At 43.7% G+C, this 25759-nt stretch overlaps 1 protein-coding gene and 1 non-coding gene across 2 annotated transcripts in view; one reads left to right on the plus strand and one right to left on the minus strand.

Annotated features, from left to right (window-relative positions):
* Positions 1–25759, plus strand: part of LOC106569352 (arf-GAP with GTPase, ANK repeat and PH domain-containing protein 3) — a 285633-nt gene that overhangs the window by 7082 nt on the left and 252792 nt on the right. The window lies entirely within an intron of this gene.
* trnaa-ugc (transfer RNA alanine (anticodon UGC)) lies at positions 12918–12993 on the minus strand. Its single transcript has one exon. It is a non-coding gene; the product is annotated as a tRNA-Ala (tRNA).

The following is a 25759-nucleotide window of genomic DNA, read 5'->3' on the forward strand; positions in this document are numbered from 1 at the left end:
GTCCCGCACCTTGAAAGCGGCAGCTCTACCCTTTAGCTCAGTGCGAATATTGCTTGTAATCCATGGCTTCTGGTTGGGGTATGTACGTACACTCACTGTGGGGACGACATCCTCGATACACTTATTGGTAAAGCCAGTGACTGTGGTTTACTCCTCCAATGCCATCGGAAGAATCCCGGAACATGTTCTTGTCTGTGCTAGCAAAACAGTCCTGTAGTTTAACATCTGCTTCATCTGACCACTTTTTTTATAGACCGAGTCACTGGTTCTTCCTGCTTTAATTTTTGCTTGTAAGCAGGAATCAGGAGGATGGAATTGTGGTCGGATTTACCAAATGGAGGGCGAGCTTTGTACACGTCTCTGTGTGTGGCGTACAGGTGATCTAGAATTTTTTTTTCCCCCTTTGGTTGCACATTTAACATGTTGATAGAAATTAGGTAGAACTGATTTAAGTTTCCCTGCATTAAAGTCTCCGGCCACTAGGAGCGCCGCCTCTGGGTGAGCGGTTTCCTGTTTACTTATTTCCTTATACAGCTGACTGAGTGCGGTCTTAGTGCCAGCATCTGTCTGTGGTGGTAAATAAACAGCCACGAAAAGTATAGCTGAAAACTCTCTTGGCAAATAGTGTTGTCTGCATTTTATCACATGATACTCTACTTCAGGTGAGCAAAATCTAGAGACTTTCTTAGATTTCGTACACCAGCTGTTGTTTACAAATATGCACAGACCGCCCACCCTCGTCTTACCGGAGTGTGCTGTTCTATCCTGCCGGTGCAGCGTATATCGCGCTAGCTGAATATCCATGTCATCATTCAGCCACGATTCTGTGAAACATAAGATATTACAGTTTTTTTATGTACTTTTGGTAGGATATTTGTGATCGTACCTCGTCTAATTTATTGTCCAATGATTGCAAGTTGGTTATATTACATTCCCTTTGTGTAATTGATTTGTTTTAAAGAGCGGGGACACTGACCATTCAGATAAAATACATAATCTCAGATGTGACTGAGATTTTTATAGGTCAAAGGCTGGGAAGAGAGGCTTGTTATTTTTTAAACAGTAGTGTCATTCACACCGCATAGCCTCAATGGAATCACCAGTAGGCCGGATTTGAATGAGGGCACGCCTGCTTTAGGAAGAAAACTCTTTTGGGTTAGCTGTGAAAAGTGTAAAAGTGAAATCTAGATCAGTGTGATACAGAAGCAGCTCCTCTCCGATTTATTTCTGTGTTATATTTAGCCAGTCATTCCAATGAGGACCGGGGTAGTGTTCCATTAACAAGACTGCTTGCCTTGGGAATATGGCTTGTTTCATTTGGTGATGAAGGCTGTTGTAATTGTTACCCTCATTTATGTTTTTACGTTCAACTTTTACAGTTCAGTATGGAAAATATTTGACTGTCAATCTTGACTTAACCTAACCCAGCTTTCTTCTATAGAATCTCAGATTTTCAATGTTTTAGTATATGAGGTGTCTTAAGATGGCGTAGTTGTACAGTAATAAACACAACTGACGTCTGAGTGTTGTAATAAACTGCTGTTTATATAATCTTAACATCTGTTCATCGTTTGTTTGATTATTACTATTCATGTACCTCTATGCGTGTTGTTTCAAACTCCCGTTGGCTTCAAGGGACTCACCCAGACACTAACCAATGTCATGGACAGGCCGGTGGCCTTACCTCCTGAACCCACAGCTGCCCCAGGTAGTGATGCAATATGGGGATCTCGAGCATGGGCTAACAAGCCTGCACTCACTTCAGTATTGAGTCCAGCACAATGGCACATTGTGTACAGAAAATGCTAGAAGAGACAACACAGAGGAGACGAAGACAGCGGGATAGAGGGAGAGAGAGACAGCGGGAGAGAGGGGAAGACACAGGGGAGCCCAGCCTGCTGCCAGAGTGCGGCACATAACATAAGCTGTCCTCTGGCACAAGCAGCCTGCCTAAACACTACGCATCTCTCCTTTAGTCAATTACCATAGTGAACGTAACCTCTCTAGAGGCCCATAAGAACGTAGTGAAGACGTTGCGTTTTTCCTTTTTGCAGATTTTTCCTCTACCCTTGAAATGAGAATGAAATGATTAACTTTGTCATATTCAGTGATGGCGATTATTTATGTGGGGTTATGGCAAGTGCTGTTTGCATTCTCAATTCTCTCACAGTGTTAAACACACTGCCCATCAGACTGATAATTAAGCAGTAAGGCATGCTCCTATGGATTTGGTTTCTCCTCTGGTAGTATGGACAAAGTGGTCTGTGTGCCCCAATTAAGGCACCTGTTTCTCCTTTTCACTTACTTTGCACTTGCAAATAACCTTCAGTCATCCACAAAAAAAACAGTTTTAGGCCCACACCGTTGAGCGGAAATTGAAGTTAGTGTTTTCTGCACAGGAGCTCTGCTAGGTGGTGGATCGATATTATGGAGGCTAGTATAAGATGTGTGGGTGTAGTGAATAGTTTTTTTCTGGATACTGGTGGGATATAACGTCCACAGGTATTGATCAGTACGGAGCATCCTTGTCAAAGCCAAGGCACTGCTGCTACTAGTGTATAAAGAAAACCAGTCCAGTATATTTCAGTTTGTCATCACTGAACCAGTCATTTTACCAGGGAGTAGAGTGAAAGAGTCAGTCAACCCCACCATCTGCGTCTCTTATGAAGTGTTTTAATGTGGAATGTGTTTATAGAGTAGCTGGGAGACTGTTTGCTGGCTCTAAATCTGTACCAAAGTAGAGCCTGACGTATAAATACATCTGCCTGCCACACTAGGACAACCTGAAATAAACCTGCAGCTTGTTGGATTTCTCATGTATTCAACCTCTGAGAGGAGCACAAACTGGAACAAAACACCGTCCGTCATCTTTAGATCACTGGAAGTACAATAGAAATTTTCGCTTTTGTTTCTCTGACATTTGACTATTTATTTTGACACCAACAGTTTTGAATTTGAAATGTTATTTTGTAAATGGACACATTTTCTTTCTTGTTTTAAGGAAGAGGAAAACAAAACCCACAATGCACCTCGTTACGATAGTGTTGACTGGAAGATGGTAACTGTATGCTCTAAAGAATGTGACCGCAAAGCTTCCTTTTTCTTCAAAGAGATGTAGAGTGCCACATATCCCCAGTCCTTCTTTCATGTGAACCAACAAAGATTGGAGTGAACACCTGTAAGGTGTATGAAGCCATCATGCCTGTCACCCTTGTGGGGATTGGCTCATTCTACAAAGTGTTCTCTACTGTTGCTTTTAACTTTCACTTTAGAGAAAAAAAAATACTAGATCTACGCCAGCAACTGAATATCGACCAACCTAGCAGCACAATGTTGATTTTTCTGGAGAGAAAACAATAACATTTAAGACCATTCATCTATGTTGAATCTTAGAGAACTGTCAAAGATCCTCTTAATCGTTTTTTCCCATCGAGCCCAGCCTATTGTAACATTTAATCATTTAATATGGGAGTACAGTAAGAGCCTTTCCCCCAAGCCTTGACAGATGCATGGGTGGCAGTTGATATGGCGATTGCACACGCCTCGCTCTCCGTGTCAAAAGCCCCTTTGTCCCGTCGTTACTCCATACGATTTCACGGCATCAAAATGCTCATTACATTCATCCCTATTCAGATGAGTTCCAACATTCTTTCTGACCTCTGACCCCCACAGTTGTCAGGGATGTGCCAAGCGGCAAAGCCAATCACAGGGCATGAATGTGTCTGTGAGGTCGCGGTAGGGCTGCCTGTGTGCACTATGCAGTCAGTATCTCTGTGGCTCTGTCGTCCCCTCAGTACTCTCTGCACAAGGCCATTACTGCATAGGTCTTAGTGAATAATGTGATGCAATACTCCCTCCACAGTAGAATGTCCTCCATTGTTTTGTTGAACAAAGGCTTTCTCTCCCATTGATGGACAGTTTTATTTTTATTAGATTTTTTTTTAGATAATTTTTTTTTGGACTGTAGAGGGTTGTGGAGAATTGTAAAACACTTGAAAAGCTTTTTTGAGACATGTTTCCATCTACTCCATGTCTATGGTAAAATATGATCACACCAGGACTACAAGCGTAATGAATGTGGAGAGGAGCTCTGTGTTACTCCATTCAAAGTGAGTGTTACTCCATTCAAAGTGAGTGTGATCTTCACAATTACTGTTAGTGATACATCATGATGAGAAATGTTCCTCTAGAAATTCTGTAGAAGGCTTGTCCTTTCAGCACTATCTCTCTGTGCTCTATATAAACAAATAGAACGATAATTGATCTTCACTTGATACCTGTAATTACCTTGTCACCAAAGTTTTGCAGTGGTCAAAATAATTTGATGTGTTTTCTCAACCTGGCTGTGTTCTATCCGTCCTGATCACATGTCTCTCCTGCCCTAGTGAGGCTGGGCCTGCAAGCAGATGGCCACTGACAGAGGAAGGGAAGGGGTGTTGGAAAGCATTCATTTTTATATTTTTTATTTCACCTTTATTTAACCAGGTAGACCAGTTGAGAACAAGTTCTTATTTACAACTGCGACCTGGCCAAGATAAAGCAAAGCAGTGCGACAAAAACAACACAGAGTTACACATAAACAAACGTACAGTCAATAACATACACACACATTTTTGTATTGCTATCCTTGTGGGGACAAAATAGTTGATTCCCATCCTATTTCCCCTAACCCTAAATCTAACCTTAACGCCAAACCCCTTACCCTAAAAATATACCTAAAACTAACCCCACTTGTCCGAATTGTCCTTGTTTTACTATCCTTGTGAGGACTTCTGGTACCCATAAGGATAGTTAAACAAAAACACACAGGGTCTCTGGAAGGGAAGGGGCTCTGATTAGGCACTGACGGAGGGAGTGAAAGGCTCCAGGCCTCCAAGCCTGCCAGCAGTCCCATGTCTCACTGTGTGGAGATCTTGACAGGTTGGGGATGGACGTGCTGTGGGGTTAGGCTGAACCACAGGGCTCTACTTTACTCAGCCTCTCTGAAGAGAACCTTCAGACTGTGACATTCCTTCCCTTTCCCTCAAGGCCCACCACGTTTTCCTCCTTGATTAGAAAATGCTGGATAAGGGAAACCGAGACGGAAGGTGGCATATGCGGGGCCATAATGTAGAGTAGTATCATGACCGCATGGGCTAACCTGGTGCTGGTTATTACCTTGGAGTCAGGAGTCTGAGTCTGTATCTCCCACTCCTTGAAAGCTAATTGGGAACGTCTATTTAAGGGTTGGAGTCCAGGCTGTGGAACTGGGATATTAAATATAATTTCTTAAATAGCAATTCTAGCACAAGGCCATGTCACAGTTCTTGTGCATCAGTCACTTCTCAAGGACATTTGTGGACAGTTTTGAGTGCTGCCATGCCATCAAAAGGGCAATGAATAGCTGGTGGAGTTGTTTTGATGAGTTATGTTGAAGGATGTGAATGGGTTTCTTTGAGGGGTAATGTTCTTCGAGTGTCTTATTGCTCCCTTCACTGCCAGCATTACTAACACCTCAGTGCAGTTGAGTGTGCCGCACGGATTTCCGAAAAGGTCTGCTCTCATTGCCATGAAATGATAAATCTGTTTTCCACCAGAAAGTACAGAGCCAATAGGACTTCCACTTTCTGCAATACTGGCAAAATCACGTGGCATATTTGGTCTTTTGGTATAGTTTTCTAGGTTAAATGTGTTGATAATATGGTATAATCCCCAACATTTTGTTTTCTTCATGCTCTTGAAATAGAATTAGATGATAATACACTGAACAAAAATATAAACGCAACATGGAACAATTTCAAAGATTTTACTGAGTTACAGTTCATATAAGGAAATCAGTCAACTGAAATGCATTAGGCTCTAATCTATGAATATCACATGACTGGGAATGCATGTATTTAAAAAAAAAAAAAGTTGGGGTGTGGATCAGAAAACCAGTCAGTATCTGGTGTGACCACCATTTGCCTCATGCAGCACGACACATCTCCTTCACATAGAGATGATCATTCTGTTGATTGTGGCCTGTGGAATGTTGGCCCACTCCTCTTCAATGGCTGTGCAAAGTTGCTGGATATTGGTGGGAACTGGAACATGCTGTCGTACACATCGATCGAGTATCCTAAACATGCTCAATGGTTGACATGTCTGGTGAGTATGCAGGCCATGGAAGAACTGGGACATTATCAGCTTCCAGGAGTTGTTCACAGATCTTTGCGACATGAGGCTGTGCATTACCATGCTGAAACATGAGGTAGTAGCAGTGGATGGTCTTCCAGATCGCATCACAGTATCTCAGTACATTTAAAATGCAATTGTGTTTATCCGTAGTTTATGCGTGCGCATACCATAATCCCACTGCCACCATGAGGCAGTCTGTTCACAATGTTGACATCAGCAAACCACACGACTCCATACATGCTGTCTACCATCTGCCCGGTACAGTTGAAACCGGGATTAATCCGTGAAGAGCACACTTCTCCAGCGTGCCAGTGGCCATCAAAGGTGAGCATTTTCCCCAGTTACGACACTGAACTGCAGTCAAGACCCTGGTGAGGACGACGAGCACGGAAATGAGCTTCCCTGAGACGGTTTGACAGTTTGTGCAGAAATTCTTCAGTTGTGCATAGGGCTGTTGCGGTGACTGCGTTACCGCCACACTGGCATTCATGACCACAGTAAAATTCTATTTGACCGTTGAATCATGGTAATCTCATTTTTATGCACTCTGGACATGTTAGTAGTACCCAACATCAGGTCGCTAATGGCCTTGTACTCAGGGCTCTATTGTCCCTCTAACCAGTCTCGTGCTTTTAAAACTCACCTCACTGTGATTGATACATTTGAAAACTTCAACAGGTTGAAACTGAGTGGGGGAAAAAATTGTCATTGTGGATGTTTCAAAGCCTAACACAACGAAATGGAGAGGTTTTTCTAAGGTGACGATGAATTCAAAACTTTTATATGCATATTAGAGCTAATGTATAGGCTTATATGAAAACAATTCTGAATTAAAATGTTTGTGCCTTTATTCAATGCATAGCCTACCACATTACAGAAGGCAGAAAAACATACAAAAACCCCCCTGATTTAAGAGATCTTTGGTATGTAATTGGTCTAGCCTAAATTAAACAGATTCAGTTCGCCACCATATTAGTGCCTTTTGATTTTGAATAGCCCAGTAATAGGGCTTTTTTTTTTATACAGTATTTTCATAATTAATAGGCTGACACATTACCTTTTGGCTACAGAATCTCACCATTGTGCATTTCCATCTTCTCTCCTTCATTCCTTTCTCCAGTGCGCAGAGAGAGGGGCTGTCAACAGTTTAATGAAACATGTTTCGTTGTGACAACCTGCTACTATCGACGTTCCCGAACAGATGTAACTTTATTTCCCAAATGAAGCGCTGGATAGCTGCAGGAACAGGTTTGGAGAGCCCATGGCATACAGTTAGGGCAGAATTTCACCGGTTGCACAGTGAGATAACCGGAGTAGCCTATCTGACATGGGACTAATCAGTGGGAAAATGGCCTCCAATCACTATTCAAGTGCAAACAGATGTATTTTTTTCTCTTGCCACTGTTCGTGCCCATTTGATAATGGGACATTCTAAATCTAAACTAATTTGACATATTATTAAAGACAAGATTAAATTGAGAATAGTCTGATGGGTGACATAATGATCACTTGAATAGAGCTGGAGAGAACAGCGTGTGCAGCCTGAGGCAAGGAACAGAGCGCAAGCATTTCTTGCAACTTTCACAAATCAATAGCCTTTAGTCGCATCATGCAGCCCATATATCTTTTGATTTCGAAGGCATTCTATCATTTACAATTAAAGTTGCCAAATAACGCTAAATCTAGCATATAGGAGCTGTTTCAATTGATCACTTTTACACTCAACATAGCCATTTCATATGCACACTCTCCTCCGGAATGAGGAAAATGTCCTTTCTATTTTATTCAGCTAAATTCATTATAATCTTCTTACTATAAAATAATGACATGGTACTTATAAGCATAATGCCATTGTACTTCTAAGCATATCTTGCCTGCTAAAGGAACAAGCCTACAGCCTATGGCATGGTGCCTAGCCATATAACATACAGTACACCAACTCATATTCTATTCTTCTGAAATACATTTTCTTCATGTTTCTTTAGACCTGCCTAAATAAATAATGGATTTATTGTGACGGTGTATATCCAATAGATTTATTCAAGTTTTTTACATGTAGATGTTCCAAAGTTGTGAATCAGCAGCTTGTCTGTGTGGAGGCCTGGAGATGCTAAATGTGTTTGCATGACCATAACGGCTGACAAAATGTCATGACTGCCACAGCCCTAGTTGTGCAAACCCACAGTTTCATCAGCTGTCCGGGTGGCTGCTCTCTGACGATCCCACAGGTGACGAAGCCGGATGTGGAGGTCCTGGGCTGGTGTGGTTACACATGGTCTGCGGTTGTGAGGCTGTAGATGGTAGAGAAATGGTTATGGCTTATGGTAGAGAAATTAACATTCAATTCTTTAGGAACAGCTCTGGTGGACATTCCTGCAGTCAGCATGCCAATTGCCTGCTCCTTCAACTTGAGACATCTGTTGGATTGTGTGACTAAACTGCTAATTTTAGTGGCCTTTTATTGTTCCCAGCACAAGGTGCATCTGTGTAATAATCATGCTGTTTAATCGGCTTCTTGGTATGCCATACCTGTCAGGTGGATGGATTATCTTGGTAAAGGATAAATTCTCACTAACAGGGATGTAAACACATTTGTGCACAACATTTGAGCGAAATAAGCTTTTTATGCGTTTGTAACATTGCTGGGATTTTATTTCAGCTCATGAAACATGGGACCAACACTTTACATGTTGCGTTGTATATTTTTGTTCAGTGTACGTAACACAACACACAGATCGCTATTCTCATGGAATTATATATATATATATATATATATATATATATATACTGTAGTTGCTCTTGGTTGTAGTTTTTCTGAGGCAAGTATCACTATACTATATTATATAACACAACAAGCATATACATTTTCCTGTCATTTTAATATATTGTTTAACGGAACACAACAAGCATATCTGCTTTCTAGTAGTGTAGATGTTCTTGGTGGTTTTACTGAGGCAAGTCAGTTGTCAATAGAGCTTGTTTAATGCGTCAGAGTTATCGCCTCTGTCCTACATTTCTGGTGTAGATGTCATTATGTTGAAGGCTAGCAGCCAGCTCTGTGACCCTGTGTACACTGCCTTCAAAGGACTTCCGTTGGAAACATGCCAAGTAGGAGCAACTAACTACAAACGCACACAAACTGTTTCTTTTAGAGCTATTTTTCCACCAACTTTAGATAAATGACAGTAAAAGTAGAAACATTGCAAACAACATCAAAAATGTGGACTCTGTAACCTATGCATAACAGGTCATTCTCTTAGATATTTATATTGAGAATGTAAACTTAGAGGCACAAAGGTCATACCCCCAAAACATGCTAACTTCTCACCATTACCAATAACAGGAGGTTAGCATGTTTTGCGGGTATGATATTTATGCCTCTAACTTTCTCACTAATCATTATTTTTACGTATTATTCAGGATTATCCGTAATCATGGTAGCATCCACATTAATGTAGAAGTGTTCATAAATATATTCTCATTTATAATAAAAGTGACTCGAATGACACAATACATTATTTACCATTCATTTTCTATTGGGCACAAAATAATCTAAACATAAACCAAACAAAATGCAAATGCATCCATCAAGTTTGTAAAGTTACAATCTTAACGTAGTGGTTTTTGTGTTAGAAATATGGGACCAAATACTAAACTTTTGACCATATTAATACACAATAAGGGAATTTGTGACACCTTCAAATGGGGGGGGTGTATGAAAATACTGTAAGATAAAAGGTGATGTTCTTTACAATATGCAACATTTGATCTCAAATCCAAAATACTGGAGTATAGAGTGAAATTAAGTTTTAGCTTCACTGTCCAAATAAATACGGAGGGAAGTGTTGATGTTTTGGGGGTTCCGTCCATGCATTGTTTATCACAACAGTAGAGGTAAGACTCATTTTAATAGAGTGCCTGTCCAATGGACCATTTCTAAAAGGAAATACAGCAGAGGGAACTATAATATGACCCCATTCCGGTTTATTCCCACATTTCCTGCGTTCCCTGATGGGAATAACCCAAAGCTGTTCATTCCACTCCACTCCCCCTGGCCCTGATCTGGGACCCGTGTCATGTGGTGTAGTATGTGAACCATGTGTGTAACTACGACCCAGGAAGGAACACATACACCCCTGGCAGCCATTTTGGACCCCACCTTTGAAGTAGTTTCCAGGCTGGTCATTCATCTGTTGGCATGGGGAGGGTGACTGGTATGGGCCAGGGCACGGACAAGCTCCAAGCCGTGAGGAGGTTTTTGTTAGTTTCCTGTCTAGGTCGGTCTTGGCTGGATGTGGTTCAGTTGGTTTTATGTCCCTACTGAACTGTGCCTTTGTTGGGTTTGACTTTTTTGGCCCTGGCTTGAGCTTGAATAGATGCTGACACTTTTGTTTGTTCTGTAAATCCTAATGGAGGCCTTTAGTTGGTTTTAGTGGTCTGTAAAAGAGCATTGTGATGCAAACCAGTACGCTAGTATCCTGGAGTTTCCTTATTCCAACACTTTGGTTGGTGACACTTTCTATGGCCAATTTATATGTACAATATTTGTGGCACAAAGACTATACCCACATTGATAACATATTTCACAGAGGACGCATATAACATCATAAACATGCTATAAGCATTCATTAGAGCTCATACCCCCCCAACAAGATCCTAGTGTATGCGTTACTGCACCCATAATGCATTACACACAGGTGGTTTTGTAGAAAATATTTTTCTTTGTATTCTAAGCCATTATATCCTAACAATTCCAAAGATCCATTGGTTAAAGTGGACAGTATCACATAGCACTGAGAGACCCTGCTCTGTTTTAAACAAGTAGACCCTAACGGAAAAACTACAACATATTTTTCAAGGGGAAGAACCAAATGTCCTGAAATTATTATAAATAAAAGCACCACCAAGAAATAAAAGCAAGGCTATAAGAAGCACCAGAAGGCAGATGTGAATAAGGAATGGAGACAACTTGTGTTGCATCCTGAGTTATTAATATGAATGACCTGTTCCTCAATAGCCTGCCGGGTTGGTTAGGAAAGCGGTTACTATAGAGAGTTGGGCACAGGAAGGTCATCCTAACGCTGCATTGCCGAGCAGCCATGTCATACACACAGACCGACTCCATTCTAATTACACCTCATCCAAAATGTTGTCATGCTCTGAGGTGGAACTTCCAATGCAAAACTTAATATGACACAACCTGAGATTAAATGTAGGCATATTGTCTCCGTGGAGAGGCAAGTAGCCTAGTGGTTAGAGCATTAGGTCAGTAACCGAAAGGTTGCTGGATCGAATCCCCGAGCTGACAAGGTAAACATCTGTCGTTCTGCCCCTGGACAAGGCTGTTAACCCACTGTTCCTAGGTAGGCCGTCATTGTAGATAAGAATTTGTTCTTAACTGACCTGCATAGTTAAATAAATGTCAAAAAAAAAATAATCTGCAAAATAATATGCTAACTCCCCTTTCATTTTGAAGAAAAAGACTTAAGCTCAAGGCTCAACCAGACATTTTTATATCTGCATCAGGAACAGTTTTTATGATAAGGTGTTCCTCAGTGGCTGTGTGAGTGAGGGAGAGCTGGCAGGAAAAGTGCAGTGATCAGCAGGCCAGGCAGAAAAAAGCTCTCAGAAGATGAGCTCTCCTCTTTTCTGCCATCTCTCTCTCTCACACACACAGGGGCAAACGGCTAGCCTCACAGAAAATACTGTAAGGTTAAATAAAAAAGAGAATTATGACACTTGCGTTACCATACAGAACAGCTCAGAGTCTACTCTAGTACAGCTCAGAGTCTACTCTAGTACAGCTCAGAGTCTACTCTAGTACAGCTCAGGGTCTACTCTAGTACAGCTCAGGGTCTACTCTAGTACAGCTCAGGGTCTACTCTAGTACAGCTCAGGGTCTACTCTAGTACAGCTCAGGGTCTACTCTAGTACAGCTCAGAGTCTACTCTAGTACAGCTCAGAGTCTACTCTAGTACAGCTCAGAGTCTACTCTAGTACAGCTCAGAGTCTACTCTAGTACAGCTCAGTCAGAGTCTACGCTAGTACAGCTCAGTCAGAGTCTACGCTAGTACAGCTCAGTCAGAGTCTACGCTAGTACAGCTCAGAGTCTACTCTAGTACAGCTCAGGGTCTACTCTAGTACAGCTCAGGGTCTACTCTAGTACAGCTCAGGGTCTACTCTAGTACAGCTCAGGGTCTACTCTAGTACAGCTCAGAGTCTACGCTAGTACAGCTCAGAGTCTACGCTAGTACAGCTCAGAGTCTACGCTAGTACAGCTCAGAGTCTACGCTAGTACAGCTCAGTCTACTCTAGTACAGCTCAGGGTCTACTCTAGTACAGCTCAGGGTCTACTCTAGTACAGCTCAGAGTCTACTCTAGTACAGCTCAGGAACAAGTGGTGCCATAACCCTTAGGGTTGGGGAAATTGGACTGTATTGGTCAAAAGATTTGGCTTTGGTTTGTGCATGAAGACAATGGGGCCCTTTTCATCTCAATTTGCAAGATATTTTGTTAGGAATTGGCTCAATTAGCCACCACTGTCTTGTCTTTCGTCTTCTCTGAATGTGTAATTTGGGAGAGGGCTCAAGAGTTTGCCTGCTGTGTGTGTGGTTAGTTGGGGTGGAGAGAACACCATTAACACTTATAGTATTTGTACAGAGCCTTGGAGCTCTGGCATATATTTACATTTAAGTAATTTAGCAGACACTCTTATCCAGAGCGACTTACAGTAGTGAATGCATACATTTCTTTCTCGGTACTGGTCCCCCGTGGGAATCGAACCCACAACCCTGGCGTTGCAAACACCATGCTCTACCAACTGAGCCACACGGGACCACTGGTACCATTGGTGACGGAGGTTGAACAACATGAGCCTCCTCTGTCCATGCAAATACTGAGTATCAAGGTTTTCCAGAATCACAGTAAAATACCCTCAGTAGTTACATGTCGGGATTGTTTTGCAGGTGCCTAGTAGGAAATGTTCAATAGGAGTATAAAGCAAAAGAAGTCCCGCCCACTGCGCAAACTTGCCTAATAAAGGCCTAACATATTTATTTTGTACCAACGTTTCGACCTCACGGCCTTCACCTACCTGTCAGTTTGTGTTAGACATGCGACTTCCATGGGCTCACTCTCGATATATCTATATTTGTGCATCCCTATCTATCTCCCTCTATAAGTGGATCTCAGTCTATATAACTGTCTTTGAGGACAGAGCGATGCTGCTGGTGGGTGGTAAGTAGGCACGGCTGCCTGTTATGTAACTGCCAAGGAAGAAGTTGGCCAGGGAGGGTGTCTCTGTCGAGGGGCTCCCTGGAGGTGTGAAGCTCCCTCTCTGCACATCCCCCTCGCCTGCCTGGGTGGAAGGAAGTAAGGCTGTTGAGTGCGAAGCCCTGAGGGGTTTGATGAATGGGATGTAATGGGGGTGGTAGAGGAGTCTTCCACCTCAGCAGCCCCCCCCACCCTAGTTGCCTGACAGGGCCATTTCACACAACTGCTACTGCTAACTACCCCCTCCTCTCTCATGCTCTCACTGTCTCTATCGCTCCTCCCCGATCTCTCCTCAATCTTCACTCAAAGTAATGACTCGCCTATTACACTGACTAGTGGCGCTATGACTCCCTGACTCCTGTTGTTTACAGCCCTCCCAGACACCCTTATTCCTGACAAAGACATGTGATCTTGTCAGATAGGGTGGCAGTAGCCTGAGGACAGACCATCCAGAGGGCCATCTGACTCTGTCCTGTCCTCATGGCACTGCCTCGATGAACAAATGAATGTCCATAGAAATGTTACTGTAGATAGAAGTGTTCTTAAGGTGTCACACGTCATGCAGCGAGCGCTTGGTTGCAGTTCAAAGCTGTTCAGGAGGGGCCAATCAATGTCTTGTATTGTCTCTGCTGCATTCATAACAAGGTCCCTGACTGCAATTGCATGGTGTGAAGGGTTGTAGATGCTCTGAGAAGAACCATTTCACCCGTCCAACTTTCATTCCAATTTTTTAAAACAAGCTTGGTGTGTTGGGAGTGGTCTATGAACCCTACCTGATCCTCTTCTAGTGGGAGTTCTCTTTAAAACATTGTCACTTAAAAAATAAATGAAAAATATGGGACTTTTTTGGTATCCCAAGCTTCTTAAGACATTCACTGCAAACACTTTCTTCAAGTAGAAGCTGAAGAACTGAGTGTCTCTCTCTAGCGCAAAACTGATTCACAGATAATTTCAATTTGTGAAAAGAACACGATTTCAGGTTTGTATCCAGCCACATTCATCCACCATGATGAAGACTAGTGTGTACTATGGTTGGGTGGGTGGATGGACAGAGAAGTGCAGATTGCAGAACATCATGAAAAAAATGGAAACCCTGTTTCGTATCATATATAATTTATTATGTTTCGATTGTCATTCCTCTTTTGCTTCCAAGGCCCCAGTACTACGTTCTGCATTAGCATCGAATAGCCCCTGTGATATGCAACTTTTTAGGGAAGTTAGGAACCAATATACACAGGCAGTTAGGAAAGCTAAGGCTGGCTTTTTCAAACAGAAATTTGCATCCTGTAGTACAAACTCAAAAAAGTTCTGGGACACTGAAGTCCATGGAGAATAAGAGCACCTCCTCCCAGCTACCCACTGCACTGAGGCTAGGAAACACTGTCACTACTGATACATCCACAATAATTGAGAATTTCAATAAGCGTTTTTCTACAGCTGGCCATGCTTTCCATCTGGCTACCCCTACTCCGGTCAACAGCCCTGCGCTCCCCATAGCAACTCGCCCAAACCTCCCCCACTTCTCCTTCACCCAAATCCAGATAGCTGATGTTCTGAAAGCGCTGCAAAATCTGGAACCCTACAAATCAGCCGGGCTAGACAATCTGGACTCTCTCTTTTTCTAAAATTATCTGCCGAAATTATTGCAAACCCTATTACTAGCCTGTTCAACCTCTCTTTCGTATTGTCTGAGATTCCCATAGATTGAAGAGGGGGATGACCGCGGCAGCTTTCCAAAGGGGGAGACACTCTAGACCCAAACTGCTACAGACCTATATCTATTCTACCCTGCCTTTTTAAGGTCTTTGAACGCCAAGTTAACAAACAGATTACCGACCATTTCGAATCTCACCGTACCTTCTCTGCTATGCAATCTGGTTTCAGAGCTGGTCATGGGTGCACCTCAGCCACGCTCAAGGTCCTAAATGATATCATAACTGCCATCGATAAGAGACATTGCTGTGCAGCCGTATTCATCGACCTGGCAAAGGCTTTCGACTCTGTCAATCACAACATTCTTATTTGCAGACTCAACAGCCTTGGTTTCTCAAATGATTGGCTTGCTTGGTTCAAATGAAATCAAATTTATTTGTCACATACACATGATTAGCAGGTGTTAATGCAAGTGTAGCGAAATGCTTGTGCTTCTAGTTCCGACCATGCAGTAATATCTAACAAGAAATCTACCAATTCCACAACAACTACCTTGTACACATAAGTGTAAAGGAATGAATACGAATATGTACATAAAAATATATAAATGAGTGATGGCCGAACGGCATAGGCAAGATGCAGTAGATGGTATAGCGTACAGTATATACATATGAGATGAATAATGTAGGTTAGGTAAACATTATATAATATAAAGTGGCTAGTGATAAATTGATTACATCAATTTTCCCATTATTAAAGTGGCTTGAGTTGAGTCAGTATGTTGGCAGCAGCCACTCAATGTTAGTGATGGCTGTTTAACAGTCTGATGGCCTTGAGATAGAAGCTGTTTTTCAGTCTCTCGGTTCCAGCTTTGATGCACCTGTACTGACCTCGCCTTCTGGATGTTCGCGGGGTGAACAGGCAGTGGCTCGGGTGGTTGCTGGCCTTCCTGTGACATCGGGTGGTGTAGGTATCCTGGAGGGCAGGTAGTTTGCACCCGGTGATGCGTTGTGCAGACATCACTACCCTCTGGAGAGCCTTCCGGTTATGGGCGGAGCAGCTGCCGTACCAGGCGGTGATACAGCCCTGCAGGATGCTCTCGATTGTGCATCTGTAAACGTTTGAGTGTTTTTGGTGACAAGCCAAATTTCTTCAGCCTCCTGAGGTTGAAGAGGAGCTGCTGCGCCTTCTTCACCACGCTGTCTGTGTGGGTGGACCATTTCAGTTTGTCCGTGATGTGTACGCTGAGGAACTTAACTCTCCACCCTCTCCACTACTGTCCCTTCAATGTAGATAGGGGGCTGCTCCCTCTGCTGTTTCCTGAAGTCCACAATCATCTCTTTTATTTTGTTGACATTGAGTGTGAGGTTATTTTCCTGACACCACACTCCGAGGGCCCTCACCTCCTCCCTGTAGGCCGTCTCGTCGTTGTTGGTAATCAAGCCTACCACTGTAGTGTCGTCTGCAAACTTGATGATTGAGTTGGAGGCGTGCATGGCCACGCAGTCGTGGGTGAACAGGGAGTACAGGAGAGGGCTGAGAACGCACCCTTGTGGGGACCCAGTGTTGAGGATCAGCGGGATGGAGATGTTACCTACCCTCACCACCTGGGGGCGGCCCGTCAGGAAGTCCAGGACCCAGTTGCACAGGGCGGGGTCGAGACCCAGGGTCTCGCGCTTAATGACGAGTTTGGAGGGTACTATGGTGTTAAATGCTGAGCTGTAATCGATAAACAGCATTCTTACATAGGTATTCCTCTTGTCCAGATGGGTTAGGGCAGTGTGCAGTATGATGGCGATTGCGTCGTCTGTGGACCTATTGGGTCGGTAAGCAAATTGGAGTGGGTCTAGGGAGTCTGGTAGGGTGGAGGTGATATGGTCCTTGACTAGTCTCTCAAAGCACTTCATGATGACGGAAGTGAGTGCTACAGGGCGGTAGTCATTTTAGCTCAGTTACCTTAGCTTTCTTGGGAACAGGAACAATGGTGGCTCTCTTGAAACATGTGGGGATAGCAGACTGGGATAAGGATTGATTGAATATGTCTGTAAACACACCAGCCAGCTGGTCTGCGCATGCTCTGAGGATGCGGCCGGGGATGCCATCCGGGCCTGCAGCCTTGCGAGGGTTAACACGTTTAAATGTTTTACTCACGTTGGCTGCAGTGAAGGAGAGCCCGCAGGTTTTGGTAGCGAGCCGTGTCAGTGGCACTGTATTGTCCTCAAAGCGAGTAAAAAAGCTGTACACCAACTACTTCTCCGATAGAGTTCAGTATGTCAAATCGAAGGGCCTGTTGTCCGGACCTCTGACAGTCTCTATGGGGGTGCCACAGGGTTCAATTCTCGGGCCGACTCTTTTCTCTGTATACATCAATGATGTCGCTCTTGCTGCTGGTGATTCTTTAATCCACCTCTACGCAGACAACACCATTCTGTATACTTCTGGCCCTTCTTTGGACACTGTGTTAACTAACCTCCAAATGAGTTTCAATGCCATACAACTCTCCTTCCGTGGCCTCCAACTGCTCTTAAATGCAAGTAAAACTAAATGCATGCTCTTCAACCGATCACTGCCCACACCTGCCCGCCCGCCCAGCATCACTACTCTGGACGGTTCTAACTTAGAATATGTGGACAACTACAAATACCTAGGTGTCTGGTTAGACTGTAAACTCTCCTTCCAGACTCACATCAAACATCTCCAATCCAAAATTAAATCTAGAATCGGCTTCCTATTTTGCAACAAAGCATCCTTCACTCATGCAGCCAAACATACCCTTGTAAAATGTACCATCCTACCGATCCCCGACTTCAGCGATGTCATTTACAAAATAGCCTCAAACCCTCTACTTCACAAATTGAATGCAGTCGATCACAGTGCCAACCGTTTTGTCACCAAAGCCCCATATACTACCCACCACTGCGACCTGTATGATTTCGTTGGTTGGCCCTCGCTTCATACTCGTCGCCAAACCCACTGGCTCCAGGTCATCTACAAGTCTCTGCTAGGCAAAGCCCCGCCTTATCTCAGCTCACTGGTCACCATAGCAGCACCCACCTATTGCACCCGCTCCAGCAGGTATATCTCACTGATCACCCCCAAAGCCAAATCTTCCTTTGACTGCCTCTCCTTCCAGTTCTCTGCTGCCAATGACTGGAACAAATTGCAAAAATCTCTAAAGCTGGAGGCTCTTAACTCCCTCACGAGCTTTAAGCACCAGCTGTCAGAGCAGATCACTGGACCTGTACATAGGCCATCTGTAAATAGCCCATCCAATCTACCTCATCCCCATACTGTATTTATTTATCTTGCTCCTTTGCACCCCAGTATCTCAACTTGCACATTCATCTTCTGCACATCCTACCATTCCAGTGTTCAATTGCTATATTGTAATTACTTCGCCACCATGGCCTATTTATTGCCTTACCTCTCTTATCCTACCTCATTTGCACATGCTGTATATAGATTTTTCTACTGTATTATTGATTGTATGTTTGTTTATTCCATGTGTAACTCTGTGTTGTTGTTTTTGTTGCACTGCTTTGCTTTACTTTGGCCAGGTTGCAGTTGTAAATGAGAACTTGTTCTCAACCAGCCTACCTGGTTAAATAAAGGTGAAATAAATAAAACCACAAACAAGCGGTACAGGCCCATTGCACAGCAGTGAGTCTTGTTCAAGCTGCTTATTCTGCCAGGAACAACTGAGTATCCAAAACTACAGCCGTGGCAGACGGGAAGGTGGATGGACAACCAGATTAGTCATTTAATTGAACTTCCAGTAGTCAGCAGATTCAGAGGACTGAAGACCGCACCTCTCACGCTTAGATAAACTCAATAGAAAGAGAGAAGAGCTAACTACTGTCATGCTGGCTGGCAATATAAGTTAGCTAATATAACATTTTCACTTTACACATTCTGAGGAAATATTGTGCACACTGAGGAAAGCCGGACATGGCTTTGCAGTAAAAACATTAACTATTGCTAAATATTCTCTCATAAGCATTTTTGTTTGTTACCCCTCAAGTTTGCTCAGATACATCAAGGATATCCATCGCAAAATATCATTCAAATACTGGCTGTAATTCTTCCCAACAAAGCATTTATGTGGAGACTTCATATTGCCTAAAGATTTATAAAAAACCCTCACAATCTATTGCCGTGCTTTCTGACATCTGACAGAATGCCAAAATATTAAAACGTCAACCATATGGAAACATGGACGTGATAAATCATATTTTGACAGCTTGCAACACTTTGCGACGGACTCATGAATCATTCAGATCATGTTCTCTGAAATGCTACATTATGCAAATAGAGGCTTGTTTTAAGGAAGTTTTGTTTCAAAGTACATTGGTATTGTACTTTCGCCGTGTGAAATCAATTTTAAAAAGCACTGCTCTCACCCCACAGGAATAATGACTTGTGCTGGACTCGAGGAATTGGCTATGGATATCGTCATTTATTTTATTTAACCTTTTATTTTATTAGTACCACAGGAAGTTGAACCCTACCGACTGTCGAACTTTGTCAACCCAACATCTAATGATTAATTATCACAAATCTGTCACATCTATTGATTGATGTCTCTCTTCTTTTCTCCCATATCCTGTCCCTGGCCTATATGATGGATTCCAACCATAATGCAACTCTGAAGGTAAGGCATATTTTTGTGTGAATCCAGTGTATTCCATGTCCAATGCACTTAGGGCGTAGGTCTTGCTCTGAATCATCACAGTTGATTTCTAGCCTTGTGTGGCAAGCTTACTTAATGTCATAACTGAGGTGAGTAAGACCAGTTTATTCCCAAATGAAGCTACACAGAACAGATTGACAAAACACTTTGGGATATATGACTGTATTTTCATGTGATGTGATACATACAGTATAAGCAGCATTCCCCTTATTGTGCTCTGCCGTAACCCTACCAGACGGCCCCCAGCCGTAACCCTACCAGACGGCCCCCAGCCGTAACCCTACCAGACGGCCCCCAGCCGTAACCCTACCAGACGGCCCCCAGCCGTAACCCTACCAGACGGCCCCCAGCCGTAACCCTACCAGACTGCCCCCAGCCGTAACCCTACCAGACTGCCCCCAGCCGTAACCCTACCAGACTGCCCCCTGCCGTAACCCTACCAGACTGCCCCCTGCCGTAACCCTACCAGACTGCCCCCTGCCGTAACCCTACCAGACTGCCCCCTGCCGTAACCCTACCAGACGGCCCCCTGCCGTAACCCTACCAGACGGCCCCCTGCCGTAAGCCTACCAGACGTCCCCCAGCCGTAACCCTACCAGACTGCCCCCTGCCCTGTTCTGTCAGCAACTCGGACTACCAGCTGCTAAAGTAACAGCTCTGTGCTTTTCCACCTGGCCTTAATGCTATGTTCTGTTTCCTCGCTTATGATCCTGACACTGTAAAACAGGGCCTGTACACAAGGTCACAGCCCCGGACAAGGAATACTACTGGCCAAACTACTTCTCTCATAATATTTTATGCATGGTCTCAGCCTTGAGAATTGCTCAATTGATATGTATGAAACGTCCCGTCTCCCTCTGTGGAACACTCTAGCTCTCCAATTAGCCATAAGCACTCCATTATGTTGACTCTAGATGAATAGAGGGCAAATGAGGGTGAAAAGCACAAGCAGGCAGACAGTAGGCTCCTTTTAGTTTACGCTGCAGACTGTGTGGCACAAACCCTGCTGCAAACTACATGGGATGATTTGATGACTGTTTCCCCACCAGAGTTGCCCCTAGGGGATGATGCTGGTATGGGATTGGCGCTAGGGCTGTGATTATGTTGTTAGTGTAGTAAGAGCATGTAAAAGAGCAACTTTATATAAAGTGTTACCCTGGCCTGTCTTACGGAGGAGGAGGTACTGTAGCTGAGAGCAGAAATGGTCTCAGCGGGGTCTACTACTAACTGCACATTTGCCTGCCATCATTGCTAGCACAGTGGGATAAGCTAGTGAGTAGTGATGGAAGTTATCAGCAGCAGACTTGTATATTTTTCTAACTACTGCAGAAGAAGAGTCTTTTGATTAGTTTTGCTCTGGCGAGACAAACATTCTTCTGCTCTGCTCCACTTAAACTCATACACAGAAATGCTAACACACATTTGGGAGTTTCACAGAAAGCAGATAATTATGCACATCCACCTTAGTTTATTTTTATCATTGTTGTTTGCCTCTCCAACTCTATGCCCAGCCCAGCCTCCCCAGCCCAGCCAGCCTCCCCAGCCCAGCCCAGCGCTGCCTGGTGCCTGTGTGTGATTGGGTGGGACAGCCACAACAGAACGCAGTGAGCACCAAACAGTAGGATTATAGACCAGACGCACTCCCAAATCAGCACTATCTATCCACTCCTGTCCTGTCTGTCTCTGAAGGTATTTGTCTCTCTGAGTTAGGTGGTTGTTGGCCTGTGGAGCACTGCCCATTTCCAGACTAAAGTACTTACAGAGCAGTAGTAAGTAGTTGTAATGGTGCATTTTGTGGCCTAAATCTTAGACGCAGTAGATGCAGCCTTAGTCTTGTTGTGGATATGCAGTCTGTGGCTAGGTGAGGTCTATGACTGAGGATCGGTACTTTTGCATACATTTTGCATTGACTCAGGAAGTATCCTATCGAGTTAAAGTGGCATTCCAGTCTCCTTTTCACCTCAATAGTGGTCCAGGTCAGTCATGACATGGTGGGGGGGGGCTTTCCTCTTGTATTCTATTGCGCCTATATTGTTCCTCAAAAGCAAGAGTGGAGGCCGCCGACCTCACAAATCCCCATCAGACCTACTCCTTGAAGTCTGCAGTTCTGCCCCCCCCCCCCCAAAAAAAAACCCATGAAGTTCAAAAATCACTGGAGAATGTCTTTAAGTTTGCTGGTCTTCCTGATTGCCAGACAAAGATGGATACGATCAGAGGCTTTTATGATAGACTTCCCTGCCCTTCTCTGTCAATGTAATAATGGTCAAATCAAAGAACGTGAGAGACATGGATGCGGGCGAGAGGAAGAGATGAATTCATTATTACCCTGTGGAGAGCCGTGTGTGTGTGTGTGTGTGTGTGTGTGTGTGTGTGTGTGTGTGTGTGGCTCCTCCAGATGAGTGGCTTTATGTAAGGCCAGTCATAAATCAACCTGCTACACGGATAATGACAACACCAACGCTGCCTGCATGCCGCCTCCACCTCTCTCTCTCTCTCCACCCTCGCAACACATCTAGGATCAGAGCCATGTTTCTTCTACCCTGCTCTTAGTTCTCTTGCCTCCCACCTTAAATAGCTTGGCTTTCATTGGTTTCAACTGTTCCTAGGGATGACAACATATCTGACCCTGTATCAGTGGTTAGGGGTAAATTTGATCTATTCCCTTTAGCTTTGTCCTCCATAACACTGACAATCAGGATGATAAGTGTCAGAGAGGGTGTCAGGAAGTCAAGATCAAAGAAATGATGGTGAGATGAATGATCATGAAGATGATTAGATTGTTGGTGTGATGATGGTTGGTTGTTGAATCATTCCAAAGTCTTTTAGAAGATATTGAGCAGGATTATTATGAAGTTTAACAAGTAAATTATACTGTAACTGATCCACTGTGGACCCTATAACGCGATTACTATTTATTCACTGTGGCAATCCATGATCCCTCATTTGATGTTTTTATTCAATCTGTTAAGTGTTGCTACTTTCCCTGGTGTCATCACAAAAGTAGACATTAGTTTCCTAGCGTTTCTTTCAGTGCTGCGTAACAGAGTTTTTTTGGCGGGGAGCATCTCCTAAAACCGCTCCACAACTCTGAGAGTGGGAGCTGACGCAACTCTTTCCACGCAAGTTGCATTTGACATTTTGGGCCAGCTGATTAGCTTTGCCAGTTTGGGAGTGTGGAATGTGTTGTGGCACCATGTCTCTCTCTCTCTCTCTCTCTCTCTCTCTCTCTCTCTCTCTCTCTCTCTCTCTCTCTCTCTCTCTCTCTCTCAAAAAAAGCACAGGTTGATTGTCCCTTTTTTGCTGATTTATCTTAAATTTGAGATATTTTGGCATTTTTCTCCCCAATTTTGGATCTTGTCTCATCGTTGCAACTTCCCAACATGCTCGGGAGAGGCGAAGGTGGAGTCATGTGTCCTCCGAAACATGACCCGCCTAACCGTGCTCCTTAACACTCGCCAGCTTAACTTGGAAGTCAGCCGCACCAATGTGTCGGAGGAAACACTGTTCGACTGGGGTCAGCCCGCAGGCAACCCGGCCCGCCATGAGGAGTCGCTAGAGCGCAATGAGCCAAGTAAAGCCAAACCCTCCCCTAACCCGGATGACGCTAGGCCAGTTGTGCGCTGCCCTATGGGCCACGGCCGGTTGGGGCACAGCCTGGGAATAAACCCGGATCTATAGTAACGCCTTAGACCGCTGCGCCACTCGGGAGGCCTATTTTCTCTATTTACTGTACTAGTTATTTTCTACTTACTGTCTGAGATTACAGTAGAACCAGAGTTTGTAAAACCCAGAGGCGCAACATTGCGAGACTTCCGAGAACGCTTGAGAACAGACCAAACACACCATGCTGGGGTTTGGGGTTAGAGAAGTAAATGAGAGCTGAAACATAATTCCTTAGTAGTTCATTTTCTTGAAATCTAAAGGCACAACCAACACTGAGTGGACAAAACATTAAGAACAGCTTCCTAATATTGAGTTGCTCCCTTTTGCCCTCAGAACAGCTTCAATTCATTGGGGTATGGACTCTACAAGGTGTTGAAAGCATTCCACAGGGATGATGGCCAATGTTGACTCCAATGCTTCCCACAGTTGTGTGAAGTTGCCAGGATGTCCTTTGGGTGGTGGACCATTCTTGATATACACGGGAAACTATTGAGTGTGAAAAACCCTGCAGCGTTGCAGTTCTTGACACAAACTGGTGTGCCTATCACCTACCACTGTTCAAAGACACTTAAATCTTTTGTCTCGCCCATTCACCTTCTGAATGCCACACACACAATCCATGTCTCAATTGTCTCAAGGCTTAAAAATCCTTATTTTACCATGTTTCCTCCTTAATAATCCTTTATCTTGTCTCCTCCCCTTCATCTACCCTGATTTGAAGTAGATTTAACAAGTCAAATCAATAAGGAATTATGACTTTCACCTGGTCAGTCTATGACATGGAAAGAGTAGGTGTTCTTAATGTTTTGTAGAGTCAAGCCAATGTCTTTAGTAGTTGCAGATGTTATTACTCCAGCCTTGAAAGTGTCAAACTGAGAAGTTATTTTTATTTTATATTTTTCTCATCAAAAATGACTTTTATATCTGGGAGACAACCGTGTTTCTGCGCATGATCTTAGCTAGACAACGTCGCCATGACATCACCTATGACTGTGATCTGGATTTCAATTGGAGAAGCAGTTTTAGCCTATCTTCCTACTATACTGTCTTTGGTAGAACGAGTCACGTCGAATGTGAATTGTTCTCTTATTTCACAAAGAAGGGTTTGATTTTTGCAAATAAGAGATTTGTCAGTTGTTGGCTGAATCGCAATCTGCTCAAAACTTTCCCAATAGGTTTTTCACATGGTCAGTTATTAGCATTGCCCCTAATATGTTAACATTTGGAAAGATTGTTTTACCAGCCTTGGATTTGTCAGCATTTCTGCAGCCATTGAATAGACTGAAATTAGGAGGAAAAAAACAACATTAGATACAAGAGATTTTACACATTTTTGCACCTTATTGATTTTGATGGACTCCCATTTTTATATTTATTTTCCTCTATAACAACAGTTGCAGCTCAACATTAGTAACATTAACATTAGTAGCAGTCTGTATTAACATACCATTTTTTTGTTTTATATTATGAGGCTACCAAAACATCCTAATCCTCACAGCACTTTGCCAAAGCATATTCTAGTAGTATCCAGTCTCTGGTCCTGCCCAGACCCACAGTAGGAAGACAAGGATGAGGGATGTGGTCCCAGGATGAGGAGGGTGTGCCTTGGCCCTGTGTGTGCAGCCTGCTGGTTGTGTAGTCAGGAACCAGAGTCATCACTCACTTCCAAATGTCCCCGTTCTCTCCATTCACCTCCTGCAGCACCATCTGGCGAGGATGCCAGGGTCTCGCTGGCCTGCATGGTGGCAGAATTAGAATCGCACCATGGCTAGGACTGCTGCCAGGGCATAGACAAGGCAAGAGGGAAAACCCTGGAGGGAAAAGGCCATTTTGCAGTTCACGCCGGTCTGTCCTGCTCCCTCAGATTGTTGGCTTGGACAGCAGCCCAAAGTGTTGACGTAGGCCGCTATTGGCTGGCTCACGACATGACATCAACTGAAGCTCATCCCATCGACTGTACAAAGACATCAAGCTTATCTCTTAGAAGCATGCTCGACTTCGGAAGTTGGACCAATGGACATGTCCTCTGTCTGTGGCATCACTAGGTTTGGCCTGTTGGCTTATTTGAGCAGTACTTTACACAGAAGAAGAAGATATCTATCTCCATGTTTAATTAATAGGTGTAAACAACCAGAAGTCATTATTCTATTGGCATTTTTACCCATTATGCGATATTTCTGCTTTTTACCCACTGTTACCTCTTAATCTAATGCAGCAATCAGGGTCAGGTAGTGGGGTGGTCTCTCGCTGTCTCTTTCTCTTGTCCCTCTCTCGCTCTTTCCCTCTGCTCTCTTTCTCCCCCCCTCCCTTTCTCTTTTCCCCCCT

Source organism: Salmo salar, chromosome 14, assembly GCF_965601325.2.
Source record: "Salmo salar chromosome 14, fSalSal1, whole genome shotgun sequence".
In the NCBI taxonomy this organism is placed as follows: Eukaryota; Metazoa; Chordata; class Actinopteri; order Salmoniformes; family Salmonidae; genus Salmo; species Salmo salar.